The following is a 17,298-nucleotide window of genomic DNA, read 5'->3' as shown; positions in this document are numbered from 1 at the left end:
TTGTTGTTTGTTGATTTTATTGACAATAGCCATTCTGTGGTGTTAGATGATACCTCATTCTGGTTTTCATTTTTTTGATGATTAGAGATGTTGGGCATCTTGTATGCTCTTGCCTCCTTTGTCAAATATTAATTGACCGTGTAGGTGTGGGTTTATTTCTGGGCTTTCCATTCTGTTCCAGGATCTATATATCTGTTTTTATACCGTAGTATTATACTGATTACTGTGGCCTTGTAGTACAGTTTGCAATCAGGCAGCTAGCTTGATACCTCCAACTTTGTTCTTCATTCTCAAGATTGCTGTGGCTATTTGGGAGCTTTTGTGGTTGCATATAAAGTTTTGGATTTTAGTTCTAGTTCTGTGAAAAAAAATTCCATTGATATTTTGATAGGAAATTATGTTAAATCTATAGATTGCTTTGGGTAGTATGGACATTTTAATGATGTTAATTCTTTCTATCCATGAGCACAGTATGTGCTTCCATTTATTTCTATCTTCTTCAGTTTCTTTCTTTGGTGTCTTATAATTTTTCAAGTACAGGTCTTTTACCTCTGTAGCTAAATTTATTCCTAGGTATTTTTTTTTTCTGATGCAATTTTAAGTGGGATTGCTTTCTTAGTTTCCTTTTCTGATAGTTCATTATTCCTGTGTAAAAATGCAACCGATTTCTGGATATTTGTTTTGTATTTTGCTACTGAGTTTATTTATTAGTTTTAGTAGTTTTTTGGTGGAATTTTTATAGTTCTCTATATACAGTATCATGCCATCTGACAATAATGAGAGTTTTACTTCTTCTTTTCCAATTTGGATGCCTTTTATTTCTTGTCTGATTGCTGTGGCTGGGCATCCAGTACTATGTTGAACACGAGTTCTGAAAGTGAACATCCCTGTCTGGTTGCTGATCTTAAGGGAAATGTTTTAATTCTTCTCCATTGAGTATGATGCTAACTGTGAGTTTGTGGTACACGTCCTTAATTATTTCGAGATATGTTCCCTCAATTCACACTTTGCTGAGAGTTTTTATCATAAATGGATGCTGGATTTTGCCCAATGCTTTTTCTGCCTCTATGGATAGAATCACATGGTTTTTATCCTACGTTTTGTTTATGTGGTGTACCACATTTATTGATTTGTAGATATTGTACCAACCTTGTATCCCAGGAAAAAAAATTCCACTTGATAATGTTGTATGATCTTCTTAATGTATTACTAAATTTGGTTTGTTAATATTTTGTTGAGGAGTTTTGCATCTCTGTTCATCAGGTATATTGGCCTATAATTTTCTTTCTTTGCAGTGTCTTTATCTGGTTTTGGAATTGGAAGAATGCTGGCCTCATAAAATGAGCTTAGGGGTCTTCCCTTAACTTGATTTTTTTTGGAGTAGTTTGAGAAGGATAGGTGTTAATTCTCCTTTGAATGTTTGGTAAAATTCGCCAAACATTCAGTGGAGGACTTTTGTTTGTGGGGAGTTTTTTTATTACTGTTTTGATTTCTTTGGTTGCAATTAGTTTGTTCAGATATTTTTGTTTCTTTGTGACTCAGTTTTGGAAGATGGTATGTTTCTAGGAATTTGTCCATTTCTTCCAGATTGCCCAATTTGTTGGCATATATGTATTTGTTTGTAATATTTTTTCATAGTCCTTTGTATTTCTCTGGTGTCAGTTGTCGCTTCTCTTCCATTTCTGATTTATTTATTTGGGGCCTCTCTTCTTTTCTTGATAAGTCTATTTAAAGACTTATCAATCTTGTTTATCTTTTCAAAGAACCAGCTCTTGGTTTCATTGATCTTTTGTATTTTTTTTAAGACTCTATTTTGTTTATCTACACTCTGATCTTTATTACTTCCTTTCTTCTACTCACTTTGGGCTTTGTTTGTTGTTGTTCTTCTAGTTCCTTTAGGTATTAGGTTAGACTGTTTATTTGAGATTTTTCTTGTTTGTTTGTTTTTTTTTGAGGTAAGCCTATAATGCTATGAATTTGCCTCTTAGAACTTTTTTCGCTGTGTCCCACAGATCTGCGGTGGTTGTGTTTTCATTATTATTTGTTTCCAGGTGCCTTTTTATTTCTTCCTTGATCTCATTGTTAAACTATTCATTGTTTAGTGATATGTTATTTTGCCCCCATGTGCCTGTGTGTTTTTCAGTTTTTTTTTTCTTGTAATTGATATCTAGTTTCATACCATTGTGTTTGGAGAAGATACTTAATATGATTTCAGTCTTCTTAAATTTATTGAGACTTGTTTTGTGTTCTGACATATGCTCCTGCCTTGAAAATGTTTCATGTGAACTTGAAAACATTGTATATTCTGCTGCTTTGCGGTATAATGCTCTGAAAATACCAACTAAATCCATTTGATCTAATGTGTCATTTAAGGCTGGTATTTCCTTGTTGATTTTCTGTCTGGAAGGTCTATCCATTGACTTCAATGGGTGTGAATGGCCCTACTGTGACTGTATTACTGTCAGTCTCTCCCTTTATGTTAATCAAGATTTGCTTTATATGTTTAGGTGCTCCTATGTTGGGTGCATAAGTGTTTACAAGGGTTATACTCTCTTGTTGGATTGATCCCTTTATCATTATGTAGAGTCCTTTTTTGTCTGTCGTAGCTTTTGTTTTAAAATCTATTCTGTTTGATGGAAGTATTGCTACCCCAGCTTTTCTGTTTGTTTGTTTCCACTTGCATGAAATGTCTTTTTACATCCCTTCACTTTCGTGTGTGTGAGTGTGTGTTTGTGTCTTTCGATTGAAGTGGGTCTAATGTAGACAGCATATATGCGGGTCTCATTTTCTCATCTAGTCAGCTACCCTATGTCTTTTGATTGGGATATTTAATCCATTTACATTTAAAGTGATGATTCATAGGTATGTATTTATTGCCATTTTTAAATAATTATGTTCTCTTTATTTTACTTTTTTCTTCCTAAATAAGTCCCTTTAACATTTCTTGTAATACTGCTTTCGTGGTAATGAACTCTTTAGCTTTTTCTAGTTTGGGAACCTATTAGTTTCACTTTCAATTTTAAATAATAGCTTTGTTAGATATAGTAGTCTTATTTGTAGGCCCTTGCTTTTCACCACGTTGAATATATTTTATCCCATTCCCTTCTGGCCTGAAATATTTCTGTTGATAAATCATCTGACAGTGTTATGACAGTGTTTTTGGACTTTTTTGTTAAAGTCTTTTTGGACTTTTTTGTTATTCTGATCAGGTGTTTTCTGCTACCTTGTCTTCCAAGTCGCTGATTTGATCTTCTGCTTCACCTAACCTACTGTTGATTCCCTTAGCGTATTCTTCATTTCAGATATTGTATCCTTTATTTCTGACTGGTTCCTTTTTATGGTTTCTATGTCCTTTCTTATGCTTACTATCTTTTTGTTGAAGTTCCCACTCAGTTTATTTATTCTTCCCCTAAGGTCCTTGAGTATCCTGATAATCATTGTTTTCAACTCTGTATCCATTTCATTTAGTTCTTTTTCTGGGTATTTCTCTTGTTCTTTTATTTGGGTCATGTTTCTTTGTCACCCCATTTTGGCTGCCTCTATGTTTTTACCATATTTTTCAGACTATGAGACACTTTTCCCCCCAAATTTGGGAGGAAAATGGGGGTGCATCTTATAGTCCGAATGCAGCTTACCTTGCTGGCTGGGGAGGGGGGGCGGCAGTGGACCGGGGTCACAGGAGTCAGGAGCAGGGTTGCCACTGCAGGAAGTCTTATGGTCTAGTGTGTCTTATAGTCCGAAAAGTACGGTATTTCTGTGTATCAGGTAGATCTGCTATGTCTCCCAGTCTTGGTAGAGTGGTTGTAAGTAGTAGGTGTCTTATGGGACTCAGTGGCACTGTCTCCCTGATCACCAGTGCTAGGTCTGAGGTACTCCAGGATTGTCCCTTGTGTTGGTTATGTGATCCCTCCTGTTGCAATTGAGTCTTAGTTGCTATTGGCCCATCCCAGGGTGGGGTTGACTCTTAGCCTGGCTGGCAATAATGACTACTCATTACCTCAATGTACGAGCTGCTGTGCAGAGGCCAACCGCATGAAGTGGACTTCACCCCAGCAGGGTCTGTTTCCTGCTGAGATCTCGTTTTGGGTTTGCCACTTGTGGAGCTAATCGGGTGGGGCTCCTATGTGTTCTGACACCTGCCACTGGGTATGTTGGTTCTGGGGCCTCTTGGGAGTGACTCTGGTGCAGATCAATGTCAGATGCTGCCAGTGACTGTCCCTGGGCTCTCTTTTAGGAGCTACAAAGTGAGGCACAGTTTGTGGCTGCGTCTCCCTGGCCTGATTGTACATAGAAGGGGCCAAGCTGCACACCAAGGCTGGCTTCTACTAGCACCAGAGCTGGGGGAAGTGACAAAAGTCCCAACGCACCCTAATCTGCCTCCACTTGCTGGCTGCCTGGTAGGCTTGGTCACTGAAAGAGCCTCTGGCAGTGAATCACCAGGTTGTATGAGGTAGGTTCTCAGTAAGTAACCAGGCAGGGGCAAACTGGTGTTCACCAGCTTCTGGTGTTCACTAGATATTCAAACTCAGCACCAGTGCTAGTTCCTAGGCCACTCAGCAAAAGTCTCAGGGTACATCAAGGCCAGGTACAACCATCCTGGGGCCTGGGCAACTTTGTGGTTGGGAGGGTTCTCAGGGAGTTGTCAGGCTGGGGCCAGTAGAGTTCATCATACTAAAACAGATTAGGTTTTGGTCATGTGGAGGAAGAGCTCTGCACAGGAATAGTGCATTGGTTGAAGCATATGGAATGGGGATGGGGAGATGGAACTCCTTGAGAGGCTTCCAAAAAAGCCTGTGTTGTGGACCCAGGCTGGCCACAGCCAGCAGACTCCTCCATAGGGTGCGAGTTTGGCAAGGTGGTACCACAGGGGTCAGGAGGGTGGGGCTAGTGAATCCCCTGAGGTAGATGTCATGTAGAGGAAAGAGCTTGACCCAGGAAAGATGGCATCTTTGGGCAGTGTGGGAGAGGAGCTTAGCATAGGGATAATGGCGACTGTCCCTTTAGCCCTCTCCTTGAAGCCACACAACCCAATCTCTCTCTATATGACTCCAGTTGGCTCTGAGCTGCCATCCCTCTGCCAAAGCCCAGGGTGAGTGGCCACAAATGAGATTTTGTGTGTTGTCCCTTTAAGAGGGTGCCTGGGATTCTAGCAGACTCCTATCTCTCCAGGGTGGACAGAATCCCCACTGATTTTCATGACCAGATGCCATGCAGCCTCCTCTTCCTGGCACTGGTGCTCTCGGCTAGGGAGCCCAGTGTGGGGTTGAGATCCCTTGCTCCTCCAGCAGGACCATTGTAGGCAACAAGTGCTGCGTGTAGATGTGGAACCAGCCCTTTTTGAGTCTCTGCCCTTTCTACCAGTCTCAGTGTGGCTTATTCTGTAAACTCTTGGTTACAAAACTTCTGTTTAGCTAGTCTTCAGTGGGTTTTTCAGGTTTATTGACAGCATGATGTTTTTAATGGCACTAGTTGACAGTGGATCTGAAGAACAGCCTCTATGGGAGAAAAGAGGAAACCTTGAGGATAATACTTCAGATTGAGTGGCTAAATGGATTTGTGTGATACTGTGTAAAGATAGGTAATTAGTCCATACACAAGCGAAAGCAGCAATGCTAAGCCAATAACCTGGTCTCCTCAGTTCTCCCCAGCATGCCCCTGCTTATTTTGGTTATGTAACAACTCTGCAGTGCAGTAAGCACAGACATGAGCTGAGCCTCTGTTCCTTGATCTGTAAAATGGGGATAATAACCATAGATACCATGTGTTCCAGGTAGGCAACTGTGAGCACCAGTGTATGTAACTCCTAGGAAACGGGGACTGAAATAAGAGCTGTCACAGGTCTCTCCAGCAGCACCTTGGGAGAGAGCACTGGGAAGGAAGAGGTTGAACAATAGAGAGTCATAACTAAAGCCTGGTTTGGAATCTAGATTCACCACTAATGAGCAGGGTGACTTGGTGAACCCGAACCTCATGTTTCCCCATTTTTGAAATGGGGTACAAATGATTCCAGGCTTAATGAGAGGAGGTGACGATTTACTATAATCAATGTCTGGCTACTGCTAGTGTTGCTTGATGGGTAGGGAATTTCTGTTGGGGATGATTAAAAAGTTCTGGAAGTAGATAATGGCAATGGTTACACAACATTGTGAATGTACTTAATACCACTGAATTACACTTAAAATGGCTAATATGGTAAATGTCATGTATATACCAAAAAACCCACTATCAGAATAGAAAAGAGGCAGGGGCTGGATGTACTGCATTATGTTCTGGTGCTGTTCATGGGTAAACGCAGGTGATAGTCTCTTTTGTAAATTAAGTCATTATTAAATTAGAAATCAGTTTTCACTGTTAGAATCACTTTGTGTTCAGACTAATAAATATTAAGAACCTAGATACTTTTATAATCTAAATAGAGCATTAGCATTCAAATATGAACTCTCCCTTCCTTCAAAGTACACAAGGCATTTTACAGGCCATTGAACTTAAGAATGTACAGCGGTGCTTAAATCCAGCAAGGAAAATCCAAATTCTCTGACGTCATCTTTAGAGAAGTTTGAAATTCTTCTCAAGCATCAAATTTAAATAATCCTAAAAATTATATATTTTTAAACAGGCAGGGGGTGCCTGGGGACAAATTGTCAGGGAATAGAAATTCTAACCCTTCAGGGCATCAAACTTGTGCTTGTCTAAAGAATTTTAAAGTGTGATTCAGTCATTGGTAGCTAATTCAGGCTGAACAAACTGGTTACCAATGACATGCTTCCAGAATGTTAAAAATAAACGTATCTCCATGATGGGACCAGTTTCTGTTCATGTGAACCCCCTAAGGGAGCTGGGCGTAATCTTTGGGGGTAGTTGTCCTTCCCAAATCGGAAAGTAACTAGGGACGGTTCAGCTGACTCAGCCAGGCAATATCATCTACAAATGAAATACTTCTTTTTCTTTCCGTGCTCTGTGTTCTGTTACACCCTAGATGTTCTGTTACATCTGTGGTTTCTGCCAACCACAGATGTTTTGTCATTCCTGATACCCAGATCCACTGAACATGCCAGGAGATGTGCTTATCAGTTATAAGTTGAGTGCCACTCCTCCCGAAGAATTCCTGGGGGATCCCAAGTATGAAGAGCTCTCTGTTTCCCTGTTTTTGCAGGAAGAGAATGAATGGGTCTCTTGTGAAGTAACTCTTGAAAGTGTTCTCTTTGGTCTTGTAAATCATATTTGAAAAAAAACAAAAATAAAATAAAGTAGAACAACGCAGACAAGCCGGCAGGGACTTTCCAGGAAAGGCGCCTCAGGCCTCTGGTGTAAACCTTCTTATAGACAAAGTCAAGTGAGACATGGGCAATTTCTGCCTGTCAAATGTAGACATGACCGAGAGTGTGAACTCCAGAACAGGTCCAGGGGTGCCCTCACTGGGCTATAAGAGTGGGAATTTTTACATCTTTAATTACAGTTTTATTTATTGTAAATAATAACAAATAGTGAAAGAGAAAATCACCCATATCACATCTACTAATGGATACTCACAGTGTGGGGGGCACGCAAGGCGTACTGGGAGGAAGAGAAGACCCAGGGTGAGAAGCTGGGCTGGCTGCCTAAAACAAAGTTGGTTTTGCGGGACCTTCCCACCAGTTTAGTGATGGTCCCTGCCTCCTCACACACTTTTCCCTCATCACTCAGGTCTTTCTTTGTAGAGCTCAACGTTTTCCTTCTTGAGTTAAACTGGGAGAAAATTAGAAAGGGAACATGGAGAAGACCGTTTTCCTCATTGTTCTAGATCAGGTTTACCAGCTTCAACACTATTGCCACGTGGTGATGGGTAACCCCTTCAGAAGCAGCAGAGGCTCTCCTGTGCCTTGTAGAACATGTAGCAGCATCTCTGGCCCATACTATTAGATGCCAGTAGCACCTCCACTCTCCTCTCCATTGTGACAGCAAAAGTATCTCCAAACATTGCCAAATGTCCCTGGGGGGCAAAATCTCCCTTGGGTGAGAGCAACTCTGCTAGAGGAATGCATTTCCTTCACAAAGGGAAGTAGACTAATAAATATGTAGATTAACATGTTTATAATTTAAAAAAAGTAACCTGTGACTGTTGTAATTATACAATTAAATGAAATAAGAGAGCATCGAGTTTCTGTGAATATTACCTTTCAGATAAAACCCGAATGGTGTCATTGGAACCAGATTCAAACTCAATCCATTTTGATTTACCTGGAACATGTCCTCTCTTGTTTCCCATGCCCAACTACTGTTTCTTGCACGTGAGAAACAGTTGCTACACCCCAAAGTGAAGAGTGGTACCTGCTATGTGCCCATGTTTTGAGAATGTTGTAGGGTTAGTGAATTTATGGGTGCAAAATTCAGTGGCATTGGGGCAGAAATTGTGAGAGAAGAGCAAATTTTACATGGACTGAGAGGTCCATGTGGATTAATAGTGTCTGCCTTTTATTTGTGGTTCTTTGTAAAGAGAATGCTGTTCCTAAAGCTCAGACAATACCATCTGTGCTCTGAGTGCGTCTGAGGGGGCAGGGTCCAAACGGGGTGACTGAAGAGGAGGAAGGCAAGACTAGAAGCTCCTTTTCCACAGTGTATGTGTTGGAGTTCACTGGGGGTGCAGCCGATCTTCAGTAATTGTGTCCCCAGAACCACTGGAGAAAGGTCAAGCCGAGCAACCGTGGTTGTGCCCACAGAAGTGTCATTTTCCTTCATCTCCTTTCTGAGATGCCACCTATGGCCACTCTCAGAGCTGGGGACAGCCCTACCCCCCTGAGGAGGACTCCCAGCAAAAAAAGCTTAGGGAATGTGTCTTATCTGGTGCAGCCTATGGAGAGCTCCCTGTAAATGGCTACAGGGTCACTTCTGTCTGGGGACTCTGTGGCCCAGTAGAAGCAGGATGTAAGGAGGAGTACTGATGTGATGAGGAATCCTAGTACAGTGAGGAGTGCGGTGGTGTTTTTCACGTTTTTCTCACCAGCATGTCGATGGGACTAAGAAAGCCAGCTGAGTTAAAAGGTAAACACTTGTTTACCAACAGAAAGATAAACTGCACGTGTATAGAGTTTTGAGTGGAGGAGGTCTTTCTGAGCAGAACATTAGAGTAAAAAATAATCACAGATCTGATGACACACAAATTTAAAATATCCCTAGAGGAAAAATCTCAATGATGATCATTGCAATATCGGGAAACTGTCCCAACATATGTAACACAATTAATATCAACATAGTAAGAATTCTCAAAAGCAATGAGAAAAAAACAAGCCTGGTAAATAGAGTAGGACAAAGATATGAAGGAGACAATTCAGAAGAGGCCAGAAAATACATGAAAATTATTTCCATCCAAAAGGATGCAAACTGGAAGAGCAGTAGGGTAGTGCCACTGTTTAGCTGGCAGATGAACAGAAATGGAAAAGGATGCAATCTCCAGTCTTGCCGTCGGGATTGGGTGGGAGGTTGCCATCAACAGAGCCTTAGAGAGGACTGCTGGCAGACATACCCTGAGATCTGAAGGTCGGAGTACCCTCACCTAGCCCTTCCACATCTACGTACTTGGTACTGAGAAATGGCGAGATAAGGAATGCTGTCATAATATTGTGATAAGTTTACACAGTGACAGATGTTACTAGAATTAGTGGGGTGATCATACTGTAAGGTATGAAAATGTCAAATCACTATATTGTGTATCTGAAACTAATGTAACCAATACAAGATTGTATATCAACTATACTTAAAAATAAATTAAAAACAAATAACTTAAAACTAATATAATAAAAAAAGAAATAAGGAGATAGGTGCCCCAAATGAACATTGAGAAAGCTTCATTACATGGATTTTTTATGAAGGCAAATATGTGAAAAACTGTAAGTGACCAGGAGAGTGTTTAAAGAAAAACTACATGTGAACCATAAATGGAATACTCCTGCATGCACCAAAAATATTTTTGTTGCCCTACATCTATGGACTTGAGGATGTTTATGAAATAATAAATGCAAAAAAAGATCATAAGGTAATACATATGATTTTATTTATATAAAAACATGTAAGTGTACTTGTATGTAAAGGCAGAAAAATTGGAATTATATATAGCAACATATTGACAGTAGCTATGTCTAGATTTACAAATTAGAATGATTTCATTTCCTCTTTGTATTTTCTAATATTTTTATAAGCAACATGCATTATTTGTGTAACAAACTAATAATAAAAGCAAAAAAATACAGTAGGAAGAGGCCCTCTGACTCCCGCCTGGCCTTGTGGCAACCTGTGCTAGTCCTCGGAACTTGTCCGCGTGCCAATCACCCTCTCTCTGCCCTCTCCCTTTCTGCCTGACATTCAGAGCTGGACTGTCATTGCAGCGCTCTCTCTCTCATGTTTATTAGGGCCCACGTCTCCTTCAAGCTCTTCGTACCTCCCTAGAAGCAAGTTCCCCGAAGCAGAATTGAAAACAAAGGAGGCCTATCATGCACTTATGACTGTTTTAAAGTGTGCAATACTTCTGCTCGAAATTCTTCTTAGTTTTGCTTTCATATTCAGAATCAAGATCATACTCTCCCATAATTGATAACATCCTATGAAATCTGAGTCCTCTCTTAATTCTTTCTCCCTTTTTTCTTTACTCAGCCTGAATAGAACCCAGTGACCTCTATGCTGCTCCTCATTCATGTACCAACTACTCTTCCACCCCAGGGCCTTTGCAAATTGCTTCCCTTGGCCCAGAAAATGCACAGCCTATCTCTCTCCCTCACTTTTTCAGGTCTCTGCTCAAATGTCACCTCCATGAAGAAGCCTGTCCTGAAATCCCATCTAAAACAGAATCTTCCCCATCATTCCATATCCCCAATTCACCTTTCATTTTCCTCATAAAACCTCAGTCATTACCTGACAGTTAATGACACATTCAGCTGTCCATTTGTTTGTGACCTGTCCCCAACTAGAACAGAAGCCCCATGAGGGGGGTGGTTTGCCTTGTTCTTTGCTGTGTTCACAGTTCCTGAAAGAATATCTGGTCTGCATTTATTGATAGAAAGGAAGAGATGGAATAATAATAGAAATTAATGAACTAGAAGACAAAGGAACAAAAATCAACCAGAGCAAATGCTGTTCTTTAGAAAAATATTCTAAAATAAACTACTGACAAGGCTGATTAAATCAAAAGGAGAAGACACAAATAAATTATATTAATGATGACAAAGGAGGCAAAAGAGACAAGGGAAAGTTTTTAAAGTAAGAGACTGCCCCGACAGTATTGTTTTATTAAACAATAAATTGGAAGATTCCATTGGGGGGGGCACGGCCCTGGCCTGAAGCACACTCCCCCCCACTGCGGCCTCTGCAAGCAGTGGGCCAGTCACATCCCAGATATCCAGGGGTTTGAAGCTATGCAGAATTACATTAATGACATAAGAAAAAAATCACACACATTTTCACACTAAAAAGCTGACAAATATGACAAATATCATGAAGCCCAGAAAAATAACAGGAAATTATTAGTAGTAGCAGTAATTGACTGCCTGACATACCTCTGTAATGAGTATTCTCTGGCTTTTTCCCATACACTTTTATTGCCTTTTCCTATGACAATAATTTTGTAATATCATTTTCTGTAGAGAAAATAGAAAGCTAATTCCATCTCTCCTTTCCCAAGTTGACAGAAATTTATTTTTTATTATTAATGGTTTAGAAAAGCTGCTTTTGGTGCTATGTCTGGTAACTGGTAATGCCACAATGGTGCCTGTGCTGTTTCTTGCTCAGAGGGGCTCCCAGCAGGACTGCAGAGGGGTGTAGAGTCAAGGGAAGCCCTCAGAGACCGTGGGTCTTCCCTGGGGGTGAGGGGTGCAGAATCAGACCAAGCCTTAAGAGGCATGCAAGCCTCCCCACTCTCTCTCTGGACATGGCCTCCCACAGTCACTGCCTCAGAGGTAGGTCATTTCTTTACCCCAGGTCTGTTTCTTAGCCCCTTGGTTACTTCCCCCCTATTGCAGGGCTGGTCCTCTGGAACCAGGGAGCAGAACAGCACCTTTAGATCTTTATCCTTGAGGTCAACAATAGGGTCAGGATGCTCCAAGAATCCCTGAGTGACAGGCAGTTGCTGGAACTGCAGGGTGGAACATGGTACTGGTGGCTCTCTGGCCTTTACTGTAACCCCCAGCTGTAGGGAGTAAAGGTGACCCCTAAGCTAGACAGTGCTCCATTCAGAGGAGCTTCCAAATCCTCCTTGCATCCCTGGAGGAGAGCACAACCAGTGTGAGCTTAATTCTCTTTCTGGCAAGCCCACCACTTAGTGGGAGCCAACCTTGGAGCAGGTAGGAACAGCTTGGGAGCCTGCACGAGGGGCAAAAGGGACTACCTACTGGGGCAAGGGGTACAGGACTTACTGCCATGGGTTTGATTCTAGGTGTCCTAGGTGTCTTCCTCTCCTGAGTAGTTCTTATTCCTGTTGGTGTCCTGGTATTGAACGTCTGTGGTTTGCATCAATTCATTGTCACTCTTTCTACCACAGACAAGGATGGTCACCTTGTGTTTACATCTTCCATTTTCTCTCTTATATATGGTTTTGGGTTTTTTGTTTCAAATGACCTCTGTTTCTCTGTTACTCCCTTTTTATGTTTAATTACATTACATCTTTGGTACTGTATGCCCATCACATAGATTTGTAATTATATTATTATGCTGTTGTCTTTAAATTGGATAGAAAAAAATTACAAACAAAGCATACATTTTTATTGTTATTATACTTCCCTATGTTGTTACATTAATTGATGCTCTTTATTTGTTTTTGTGAATTCAAGTTGTTGTCTAGTGTCCCTTCATTTTAGCCTAAAGGACTCCCCTTAGTATTTCTTGTAGCGTAAGTCTATATGACACAAATTGATCAGTTTGGTAAAATAAAAGAATATATTAATTTATCCTTATTTTTAATGGATGGCTTTGCCAGATAGAGAATTCATGGTGGACAGGTTTTTTTTCTTTCTGGGTATGTCATTCCACTGAATTCTGGTCTCCATGGTTTCTGGTGAGAAGTCAGCCATCAGTCTAAATGATGACGACTTGTACAAAATCAGTCACTTCTTTCTTGCTGCTTTCAAGATTCCCTCCTGGTTTTTGTTTTTGACAGTTCGATGAAGATGTATGTTTGGATCTCCTGAGTTTTTCCTATTTGAAATTTATTGAGCTACTAGGATGAAATTAATGTTGTTCATCAAATTTTGGAAGTTTTCAGCAATTAGTTTTTCAACTATTTTCTGTCCCTACCTTTCTATCCATTCTTTCTGAGATTTCCATAGTTCACATGTTAAGAATTTTGATTGTGTTCCACAAGTCTCTGAGGCTCTGTTCATTTTTCTTTTTTCTCTTTCTTTCTTTTTTCAAATTGGATAGTCTTAATTGACTATCATCAACTTTACTTTTTCTTTCTTCTGCTTGGTCAGATCTGCTATTGAGCCCTTTAGTAAATTAAAAAAAATTTTAATTTATTTTTAGAGACAGGGAAGGGAGGGAAACACAGGCTTTCATTTTACAAGGTTACTGTACATCTGGTGAGCTGAAGATGAAATGAAGAGAAGTTAAATGCCACAAAGTTTACTGCTTTACTGAGATTTAGTCAGTTATTCTCTAATAAATGCTCCATAACTTCACTTCATAACTTCAGTTAATTTCCAGAGTTCTAATAAAGTTGATTATGACAACTTTTGTCAGTTTTATCATTGTTTTATGACAAGAGAATTTTTAGAGAAGAGAATTTTTACCTTTTATCAATATTATTTAACTTCTTTTTGATACACAAAATATTTTAATTATGCTACTTTTATGTAACCTCAGACTGACCTGATAGCTGTGCTCCTGGAGGAGTTTTACCCTGATTCTCAGTCCTTATTTATCTGTTGTAACTTATTTACTAGGTCTAAGTTTTCACTGGAGTAAAGTGTGTATGTATTGATGGTAACCAAACTAGTATATATATTAACACCATTATTTGTGTATAGATGTTTTATAGTGAATTATTACTCTTAAGTAAGGCTACAACCAGCAGCATAAGCACCACTTGTGAGCTTGTTAGAAATGCACATTTTCAGGCCCTAACCTGACCTATTAAATCAGGAACTGGTGTGGAGCCAAGGTAGCTCTTTTTTTTTTAATCTTCACTTAAGGATATGCTTATTGATCTTAGAGAGAGGAGGAGGGAGAGAGAAAGAGAGGGAGAGAAATATCAGTATGAGAGGAGCATTGATCGGTTGCTTCTCATACGTGCCCTGACCAGGGACCAAACCCACAGCCTAGGCATGTGCCCTGACTGGGAATCAAACCTGTGATGTTTCGGTTTATGGGATGACACCAACCAACTGAGCTACAGCAGCCAGGGCAAGGTAGCTCTTTTAACTAATAATTTAGGTAATAGTTATGCTCCACTTCAAAAGAGAAAAGTATATAATTTACACCATTTAAATACTCTGATCACCTCGGGAGCCCTTTATTCTCATCTCCACCAAGGTGAGTGATCTTGAATGAGTTGCTTATTTTCACCTAGAAGCTTTATATCAACCCTAAAGTGATTAGGTTAATATAAAATCAAAGGGATCATAGGGTCGTTTTGTTTGTTTTTGTATGGCATATGAATTACTGGTTTTTCTTAGAAGTACCTTCCATACTCAATGGTTAAAAAAACAAAAGCATAACTCCTCTATCTTATTATGTCATTACATGGATTTTATCTTTCATCTAGATCTTTAGCCCATCTAGAAATCATTTTTAAATGTTGTTGAAATGCATATATATGGATGTATTTTATATGTATGTGTATATACATATATATATATATATATATATATATATATATATATATATATATATATACTTTTTATTTTCTAAATTGTTAGCTATTTGTTGAGGTATCATTTATCATGTGCTAAAACCCCAAGTATTTTTGGTTTGGTGTTTGGACTCTATGTCGTTTTGCTCATCAATTGTCTATTCCTGTGCCATATTGTTTTTATTAGTTTTAACATACATTTAAGTATCTGGAAAATAAGCCCCCTATAATGATTTTTTCCAAAATATTCTCAGAATTTATGAAGTTTATTCTTCCAAGTGACATTTATATTCAATATGCCTATAAATTCTGATCTTCAAAAGCAAGACCAGAATATATAAACAACCATCAGAATTTTTTTTTAAGTTAATTACTTATTGATTTTAGAGGGGGCGAGAGAGAGAGATCAATTTGTTGCTCCACCTATTGATGTATTCATTGGTTGCTTCCTGTATAAGTGCCCTGACCAGGAATCAGACCTGCAACCTCAGTGCATCAGGTCAACACTCTAACCAACTGAGCTACCTGCTTAGGGTGGAGTTGCTGTTAATTTACATACTGAAATATTTATATTTTCCAGGCTTCCCATTCAGGGATAGGACATGTCTTCACTTATAACACTTTCTTTGAGGTCTTCTGTAAAGTATTAATATCAAAATACACATTCTAGTCTTACAACTTCCTTGACAATTTCACTTTTAGTCATTTTGTAGTTTTAGGAGCTATCGTGAATGGAATCTTTTACCATTTCAATTTCTAAGTGCTTATTACTAGTATAGTGGAAAGCCACTAAGTTTTTCAAATATCTTACATAGTGACATCTTCATGTGGTTGCTTTTTAAAAAATTAGTTCTAAGAGGTTGTATTTTTTACTTAATACTTCTGAATTTTCCAAGTATAAAATCATCTTATCTTCAAGAAGCGATACTGTTTTCCCCTCTTTTCCAGTATTTGCACCATTCGCTTGACTCTGTCTCACTGCACTAGCTCATACCTCCCAAACGAGGTGGAGTTTTAGGGGAGATATCCCGCACCTCACCCGGGGTCTCACTGTGGCAGAATGCATTTCGGATCTTGTAATTTAATGGTTCCCACTATCATCTTAAAAATCACTTAGGAAGTTTTTGTTTGATCTGAAGTATTTAGTCAGAAATTTTATTTTAGTTAAAAGCTTTAATCCTAAAATTTTCTTCTTGATTAGATCATTTTTAGGATCTAATGATGTGCTAGTCCTTTACTCCGATTATTTATTAATATAATTAATTATGTTGTTAGAGTCCCTCAAGTAGAAACATTCCAGAAAGTGTGGAATAAATTTTGGTATAGTAGCTGTAGGAAAAGATATCATAAATAAAATGAAATGTAACATAAGCAAGAAGCTTAGAGAAAATATTTGCAATACAATGCATACAAATTTCATACTATATAGTATATCACATCTATTATATACATATATAATATTTAATATATTTTTACTTATTAATAAAAATAGAAATAGACAAAGGATATATAAGTAGGCAAAACAGATAAAAATACAAATGATCAATCAATATGTAAAAATATACTCACTAATGATTTCACTAATTAATCTCACTAATAATTTTAAAAACATAAAGCTAAATGGGGTGTAGTTTGCCTTTCAAAATGACATCTAAAAGGACTAATGACACCAAGTGTTAGAGTGTGGGAAGCACTGGTGCCTTCATGCATCTGTACTGGGATATGAGCTCATATAACTTCTCAAAATATTATTGAATTTCATATATTAAAAACTTAATACATATATATGATGATCCAGCAATCTTATTGCTAGGAGTCTGTACAAAATCCTCGGTGTGAACTGGTAAAGATGAATGTGTCAGGGTTTTCAGTACTCCATTGTATATAACTGTTAAAATAAGAAAATGTCTTAAATGTACAGGGAGCTTATTAAGCAAATTGTGATGTAGGATACAATACCATGGAATGTCACAAGGCAGTTAACAAGAAAGGGTTGGTCTAAGCCTACCAGTGTTTACAGCAGTGTTCCATTCTTAAATACCCTAAGAATCCTGAAACACCAATTCAAAAGAACCTATACACCCCAATATTCATTGCAGCACAATTTACAATAGCCAAGTGCTGGAAGCAGCCTAAGTGCCCATCAGTAAATGAGTAGATCAAAAAACTACAGCACATTTACACAGTGGAATACTATGCAGCAGAAAGGAAGAAGGAGCTCCTACCCTTTGTGACAGCATGGATGGAACTGGAGAGCATTACGCTAAGTGAAATAAGCCAGGCAGTGAAAGACAAATACCATATGATCTCACCTATGAGTGGAACCTAATTAACACAACAGACAAGCAAAATATAACCAGAGACATTGAAATAAAAAACAAACTGACAGTAACCAGAGGGGAGGGTGATAATGGGGGAAAGAAGGGGAAGGGTCATCAAGGAACGTGTATAAAGGACCCATGGACAAGGACAACGGAGCAGGGGGAGGG

This window comes from Desmodus rotundus, chromosome 1 (assembly GCF_022682495.2).
Source record: "Desmodus rotundus isolate HL8 chromosome 1, HLdesRot8A.1, whole genome shotgun sequence".
Classification (NCBI taxonomy): domain Eukaryota; kingdom Metazoa; phylum Chordata; class Mammalia; order Chiroptera; family Phyllostomidae; genus Desmodus; species Desmodus rotundus.
Note: the sequence above shows the minus strand (reverse complement) of the source record.